Here is a 9,025-nt window from a genome sequence, read left to right on the forward strand (position 1 = left end):
GGCGTTCCCGTTGTTAAATATGCAAATGAGCAAATACGCTGATTCACGAACGTACGCCAGGCCGGCGTATCTGTTTACGTCGTTTGCGTAACACTTACGCCCGGCGCAACGTTACCCCTGCTATAGTGAGGCGCAGCCAATGTTAAGTATGGACGTCGGGACAGACGTAATTTACGCTGCTTGCGTAAGTCGATTCACAATTGAGCTGGGCGTAAGTTACGCTCACGTAGCTTTCATTGACAATTAGCGACGTGATTTGGAGCATGCGAACTGGGATTTAGTCGCGGCCGGCGCATGCGCAGTTCGTTCGGCGCGGGGACGCGCTTGATTTAAATGATACACGCCCCCTACCCGCCGAATTTGAATTCCGCCGGGTGATTTACGCTACGCCGCCTCAACTTTACAGGCAAGTGCTTTGTGAATAAAGCACTTGCCTGAAAAACTTGCGGCGGTGTAACGTAAATGACATACGTTACGCCAATATAAAGATCCGCTCTCCTACCTGAATCTGGCCCAATGAGATTATCAGACGAATGATTATCCATTTTATTTTGCATGCTAGTCTCATAAAATGAAGAGTTTACTAAAGTGGTGGAAAATCTCATATGACAGAATAGAAATTTGGAAGTGATGTAATGTGTTGTAGTGTATTGTCCCATTGGATAATATCAAATGAACTGTCATGATCAGCTCTTAAAAGCTGTGTACGAACTATCATGCCTATTACACACGTACGGGATTCCCGGCGGTAAAAAGCCAGTCTGGAATCCCGAGGGGAAAACGAGAACCTGCTCGGTAAGTTTTCCCCCCTACACACAAGAGGTTTTCCAGACAGGAAAACTGCGATGGAGCTTTGGTCGGGAATTACGGCCCTGTGTATGCTCCATCGCAAGTTTTTCACATAGGAAAACTGACGGGAAAAAGACCGCCGGGAATCCCGGCGGGAAAAAAAGTGGGCTGATTCTTTTTTTTTTTTCGCCAGTTTTCCTGTTAGGAAAACTGCGATGGAGCATACACACAGCCGGGATTCCCAGCCAAAAGCTCTCATGGCAGTTTTCCCAACGGTAAAACCGGTCGTGTGTACGAGGCTTCAGATTATCGTACGATTGCTTCGAAAGCAATATTTTTCATACAATTTTCTGATCCTGTGTACAGACCATTAAGCTGCAATAAAGTTTGCTAAACAAACATTTAAGTCAATATACCGTATGTGGGTAACATGCCTTGGACACGTTTCTATTTGATGTACTAATGCAGTTTGGGTTCCTTAAAAAAGTAATTAATATAAAGGGATTTTTTCCATGATTTCGGATTTTATAATTGTTTGAAAAATGGTGTTACAATTGGCAGAGCAAACCCTGTGGGTCCTATTTACCAAAACTTGGAGATGTGCATTAACCATAGCAATTCAACTGATGCCTGCACCATAGTGGCCAAAAGTACAAGAGACACATTTCCACAATTAATCTAGGTCAATGTCCTTGACGTTATATGGCTGAAGTAAAAAAGTCCATTTACACCTATCTGTATTCCTGAAGTAAAATGCAAAACTTTAAAATCGAACTTTAGTTGTAAACACAAATTTGTGAACAGAAGAGATGCACTATATTACCAAAAGTATTGGGACTGCCTTTACATGCACATGAACTTTAATAGCATCCCAGTCTTAGTCCATAGTCCTTAGTCAAGTTGGCCCACCATTCACAGCTATAACAGCTTCAACTTTCTGGGAAGGCTGTCAAGTGCCTCCACCCCAAACCCGCTCATCCATGTCTTTATGGACCTTGCTTTGTGCACTGGTCCAAATCAGTTGGTGGAGGGGGGATTATGGTGTGGGGTTAATTTTCAGGGGTTGGGCTTGGCCCCTTTGTTTCAGTGAAGGGAACTCTTAAGGCGTCAGACATTTTGGACAATTTCATTCTCCCAACTTTGTGGGAACAGTTCGGGGATGGCCCCTTCTTGTTCCAACATGACTGCGCACAGTGCACAAAGCACCCAAGCGAGTTTGGGATGGAGGAACTTGACCGGCCTGCATAGAGTCCTGACTTCAACACGATAGAACACCTTTGGGATGAATTAGAGCGAGCCGGGCCTTCTCGTCCAACATTAGTGCCTGACCTCACAATTGTGCTTCTGGAAGAATGGTCAAACATTCCCATAGACACACTCCTAAACCTTGTGGACAGATTTCCCAGAAGAGTTGAAGCTGTTATAGCTGCAAAAGGTGGGCCAACTCAATATTGAACCCTATGGACTAAGACTGGGATGCCAATAAATGTAGTATATCACCCTGGACCCACTTTATTAATCTATGTAGCAGGTTTTGTTCAGTTATTTTAATTATATATTTTTTTATATATAATTTTTCTGTTTTCTTTATAATTTTCTGTATTCAACTAATTAACTCAATTGGTGGCCTGTCCATGCCTACAGATTGAACCCAATAGCGGTAGGCTGGTACAGACTATCAAATATTGTATTTTTATAAGAATAATCTCATGAACCAATGTAACTAAGTTGGTTACAAATGACTAACATGACAATGTCAATCTGTATTCTTACCGTAAGTAAATACTTTCAATAAAAATCTATTGTTTAAAAAAAATTAAATTCATGTGCGTTTAAGGGCAGGTGTCCCAATACTTTTGGTAATATAGTGTATCTAATACGCCTCTTCACAAACTGTTGACACTATACAGTGGATGGATGGCAACCTTATTTTAATCATATTTCACAGTGTCAGGTTTTTACTTTTTTTTTTTTTCATGGTTTACTTTTCGACTGTCTTACCTATTTTCACCACTAGATGACATCTGAACACTTAAAGCGGGAGTTCACCCATTTAAAAAAAAAAAAAAAATCTCCCCTTAGCTTCCTGCTCGTTCGGTCTAGGGGAATCGGCTATTTATATTAAAATAGGTGCAGTACTTACCCGTTTTCGAGCTGCATCTTCTTCCGTCGCTTCCGGGTATGGGTCTTCGGGAGCCGGCGTTCCTTCTTGAGTGACAGCCTTCCGAGAGGCTTCCGACGGTCGCATCCATCGCGTCACTCGTAGCCGAAAGAAGCCGAACGTCGGTGCGGCTCTATACTGCGCCTGCGCACCGACGTTCGGCTTCTTTCGGAAAATCGTGACGCGATGGATGCGACCGTCGGAAGCCTCTCGGAAACCTGTCAATCAAGAAGGACCGCCCATTCCCGAAGCCCATACCCGGAAGCGACGGAGAGGATGCGTCTCGTAAACGGGTAAGTACTGCACATATTTTTAAATAAATTGCCGATTCCCCTAGTAATAACGAGCAGGAAGCGAAGGGGGAAAAGTGCCCTCTAAGGGTGAACCCCCGCTTTAATATCGCTTCCAACTATGAGGTTATTTATATGTTTTCTGAGTTTTATTTTCTTCTTGCAATACCCTACCTCTTTCACTCCAATCCCTCCACTTCACGGTTCTCCCTTGCCTAGTCCAAGACACCCTTTGTATGGTTTATTTTTTTTCTCCCTTTTATTGGTTGAACTAGATGGACTTTGTTTAACCTAACGATGTACCCTTTTATCCTTATTGATATAACCTACTTGGTTACCCAAAGGCTAAACTCGACTATACAGTGCCTTGCGAATGTATTTGGCCCCCTTGAACTTTGCGACCTTTTGCCACATTTCAGGCTTCAAACTTTGAAGAATCAACAACAAGTGGGACACAATCATGAAGTGGAACGAAATTTATTGGGTATTTCAAACTTTTTTAACAAATAAAAAACTGAAAAATTGGGCGTGCAAAATTATTCAGCCCCTTTACTTTCAGTGCAGCAAACTCTCTCCAGAAGTTCAGTGAGGATCTCTGAATGATCCAATGTTGACCTAAATGACTAATGATGATAAATAGAATCCACCTGTGTGTAATCAAGTCTCCGTATAAATGCACCTGCACTGTGATAGTCTCAGAGGTCCGTTTAAAGCACAGAGAGCATCATGAAGAACAAGGAACACACCAGGCAGGTCCGAGATACTGTTGTGGAGAAGTTTAAAGCCGGATTTGGATACAAAAAGATTTACCAAGCTTTAAACATCCCAAGGAGCACTGTGCAAGCGATAATATTGAAATGGAAGAAGTATCAGACCACTGCAAATCTACGAAGACCTGGCCGTCCCTCTAAACTTTCAGCTCATACAAGGAGAAGACTGATCAGAGATGCAGCCAAGAGGCCCATGATCACTCTGGATGAACTGCAGAGATCTACAGCTGAGGTGGGAGACTCTGTCCATAGGACAACAATCAGTCCCTGTATACTGCACAAATCTGGCCTTTATGGAAGAGTGGCAAGAAGAAAGCCATTTCTTAAAGATATCCATAAAAAGTGTTGTGTAAAGTTTGCCACAAGCCACCTGGGAGACACACCAAACATGTGGAAGAAGGTGCTCTGGTCAGATGAAACCAAAATCGAACTTTTTAGCAACAATGCAAAACGTTATGTTTGGCGTAAAAGCAACACAGCTCATCACCCTGAACGCACCATCCCCACTGTGAAACATGGTGGTGGCAGCATCATTGTTTGGGCCTGCTTTTCTTCAGCAGGGACAGGGAAGATGGTTAAAATTGATGATTGGGAAGATACAAATTGATGGAGCCAAATACAGGACCATTCTGGAAGAAAGCCTGATGGAGTCTGCAAAAGGCCTGAGACTGGGACGGAGATTTGTCTTCCAACAAGACAATGATCCAAAACATAAAGCAAAATCTACAATGGAATGGTTCACAAATAAACATATCCAGGTGTTAGAATGGCCAAGTCAAAGTCCAGACCTGAATCCAATCGAGAATCTGTGGAAAGAACTGAAAACTGCTGTTCACAAACGCTCTCCATCCAACCGCACTGAGCTCGAGCTGTTTTGCAAGGAGGAATGGTCAAAAATTTCAGTCTCTCGATGTGCAAAACTGATAGAGACCTACCCCAAGCGACTTACAGCTGTAATCGAAGCAAAAGATGGCGCTACAAAGTATTAACTTAAGGGGGCTGAATAATTTTGCACGCCCAATTTTTCAGTGTTTTATTTGTTAAAAAAGTTTGAAATATCCAATAAATTTCGTTCCACTTCATGATTGTGTCCCACTTGTTGTTGATTCTTCAAAAAAAAATACAGTTTTATATCTTTATGTTTGAAGCCTGAAATGTGGCAAAAGGTCGCAAAGTTCAAGGGGGCCGAATACTTTCGCAAGGCACTGTAAATTCTCCTGACTCAATAAAGATGGTTTACTACTGAAAAAAAAAAAATCCCAAACGACAAGACAGTATAACCATACAGATTACTTTAGCTGCTTCTCAAGCCCTACTTCATAGAATCTGTGGGCCAGATCCACATAGAAATGGATAGGCGCAGCGTATCAGAGATACGCTACACCGCCGTATCTTACCTGACTTTAAGTTGAATCCTGGAAGAATTTGCGCCGTAAGTTACGGCGGCGTAGTGTATTTCTGGCGGCGGAATTCAAATCAGCGATTAGGGGGCGTGATTCATTTAAATGAAGCGCGTCCCCGCGCCGAATGAACTGCGCATGCTCCGTTTCGAAATTTCCCGCCGTGCATTGCGCGAAATGACGTCGCAACGACGTCATTTTTTAAACTTAGACGTGACTTACGTACATCCCGATTCATGGACGACTTACGCAAAAAAAATAAAAAATTCAAATTTCGACGCGGGAACGACGGCCATACTTAACATGGCAAGTCTATCTATACGCCGCAAAATACCGGCTTTAACTATACGCCGAAAAAAGCCGACTAGAGACGATGTAAGAGAATGCGATGGCCGCGCGTACGTTCGTGGATCGTTGGAAAAAGCTAATTTGCATACCCGACGCGGAAAACGACGCAAACTCCACCCAGCGGACGACGAAGTATTGCATCTACGATCCGAAGGCGTACGAAGCCGTACGCCTGTCGGATCAAACCCAGATGCCGTCGTATCTTGGTTTGAGGATTCAAACTAAAGATACGACGCAGGAAATTTGAAAGTACGCCGGCGTATCAGTAGATACGCCGGCGTACTCTCACTGTGGATCTGGCCCTGTGTTTCTATGCACTGGACTGATGATGTCCACAAAACCTGAAACTGCTGTTTTTTGTTTGAAATAAATGGCTCTGCACTACAAGACTTTATTTGCACTACACAGAAGCCGTTCTGGATGTGCACTAGGGCTGCATGATTGTGGCCAAAATGAGAATCACGATTTTTTTGCTTAGAAGATAAATCAGGATTCTCTCACGATTTTTGCGGCGCAACATCATCTTTCACATTAAAACAAACAAAAAAATTGGGCTAGCTTTACTGTTTCTTTTTTTTTTGATTAATTGAAGTGTATTTTTTCCCCAAAAATTGCATTTGAAAGACCGCTAGGCAAATACAGTGTGACATAAAATATTGCAACAATTGCCATTTTATTCCCTAGGGTCTCTGCTAAAATATATATAATGTTTGGGGGTTCCAAGTAATTTTCTAGCACAAAATATTAATTTTAACTTAACCACTTAAGACCCGGACCAAAATGCAGCTAAAAGGACCTTGCCCCTTTTTGCGATTCGGCACTGCGTCGCTTTACCTGACGATTGCGCGGTCGTGCGACGTGGCTCCCAAACAAAATTGGCATCTTTTTTTTCCCCACAAATAGAGCTTTCTTTTGGTGATATTTGATCACCTCTGCGGTTTTTATTTTTTGCGCTATAAACAAAAATAGAGCGACAATTTTGAAAAAAATTCAAATTTTTTTACTTGTTGCTATAATAAATAACCCCCAAAAATATATAAAAAAAACATTTTTTTTCCTCAGTTTAGGTCGATACGTATTCTTCTACCTATTTTTGGTAAAAAAAAACGCAATAAGCGTTTATCGATTGGTTTGCGCAAACATTTATAGCGTTTACTAAATAGGGGATAGTTTTAATGCATTTTTATCAATTTTTATTTTTTTTACTACTAATTATTTTTATCAGGACTGCGACATTATGGCGGACACTTCGGACAATTTTGACACATTTTTGGGACCATTATCATTTTCGAAGCAAAAAATGCATTCAAAATGCACTGTTTACTGTGAAAATGACAATTGCAGTTTGGGAGTTAACCACAAGGGGGCGCTGAAGGGGTTATGTGTGACCTCATTTGTGTTTCCAACTGTAGGGGGGTGTGGCTGTAGGTGTGACGTCATCGATTGTGTTTCCCTATAAAAGGGAACACACGATCGATGACAGCGCCACAGTGAAGAACGGGGAAGCTGTGTTTACACACAGCTCTCCCCTTTCTCTAGCTCCGGGGACCGATCGCGGGACTTCAGCGGTGATCGGGTCCGCGGGTCACAGAGCTTCGGACCGGGTCGCTGGCGCGCGCCCGCAACCCACGGCTGGGCATTATACAATCACATACAGGTACGTGATTGTGCCCAGCCGTGCCATTCTGCTGACGTATATCGGCGTTAGGCGGTCCTTAAATGGTTAAGAATCAAGTGTCAGAAAAAGATTTGGACTTTAATTGGTTAAGCTTCCTGCATTTACACACAGAAGTTTGATCTAAGAAGGAAGTTAGTTACAATATTTCATGTTAAGAACTTGGCAGATTGTCTGAATATTTTCTTTTGACAGCTGAGTGAGCAGATAAAGTCGCTCCACTTGTTATATGAAAGAATCTGCAAACTCTGCATTGGAGATCTCAGGGGGGTTGAATCGAGATCACGATTTGTTAAAGATTACGTGTGCAGCGCTAACGTGCACCTGGCTGATGGGAGCATTAAAAAAAAAAAAACATTTGCACTGCTCTGTCCCACATGTAGTAGCCGGGGGCCCGGAGAGTCATGCCGCGTACACACGACCATTTTTCGGGTTCTAAAAAATTACTTTTTTTTAAGTCATTAAAAACGACAGTGTGGGGGCTTCAGAGCATTTTTCGGGTTCTAAAAAAAATGTGCAATTTTTTTTTCGAACATGCTCTATTTTTTCACAACGTTTTTAACGTTGTCGTTTTTAAGGTTGTAAAAAATGGTCGTGTGTGGGCTTTAACGACGTGAAAAAAACGTGCATGCTCAGAAGCAAGTTATGAGACGGGAGCGCTTGTTTTGGTAAAACTACCGTTCGTAATGGATTAAGCACATTCATCACGCTGTAACAGACAGAAAAGCGCAAATCGTCTTTTACGAACACGAAATCGGCTAAAGCAGCCCAAAGGGTGGCGCCATCCGAATGGAACTTCCCCTTTATAGTGCCGTCGTACGTGTTGTACGTCACCGCGCTTTGCTAGAGCATTTTTTTCCCGACGATTGTGTGTAGGCAAGGCCGTTTTAATGATCGGGTTGAAAAAAACGTTGTTTTTTTTCTAGACCCTTAAAAACGTCATTTTTTAGAACCCGAAAAACGGTCGTGTGTACGCGGCATCAGACTTGACAGGCTGTGAGGCGGGCGGCAGCGGCGACTGTCAGAGAGTCGCTGATTGCCACCATTACTAGTAAAAATATATAAATATATATGTCCCCAGATTTCATTTAAAAAATCTGGTCATCTTGCGCTAAACTGTTCGGGTTTGGCTTGAAGAAAAGGTGGCAACCCTATGGTGCAGTCTACAAACAGAACACGTCTTCTTGGCAAATCCTCATCTGCCTTGACACATTGAATGGTGATTGGATTAAGGCGACTGTGCTACCTGTTTGAATATAAATGCTGTGGTATGTGTTCCTTTCTTTCTTTAGACCTGAAGAATTGGCTTGGATTACCTATGAAAAGTCTCCATCGTTAGTCAGGGCTTTTTTTCAGGGGGAACTCGGTTCCACCACCTCTGGCTCAGACCCTTTGGTGCCTGCTCACCACAATCACCAGGTCTGGTTTCTGTGTTTACAAGTGACAGCTATGTAACCCCCTGAACTCTGCACACTGGGCCATATTCTGAGAGAAGTTACGATGGAGTATCTCAGGATGCTCCATCGTATCTCTTTTTTGACCCGTGTATCTATGCGACTGATTCTTGGAATCATTTTCGCATAGATACACTT

Source organism: Rana temporaria, chromosome 11 (genome assembly GCF_905171775.1).
Source record: "Rana temporaria chromosome 11, aRanTem1.1, whole genome shotgun sequence".
Taxonomy (NCBI): Eukaryota; Metazoa; Chordata; class Amphibia; order Anura; family Ranidae; genus Rana; species Rana temporaria.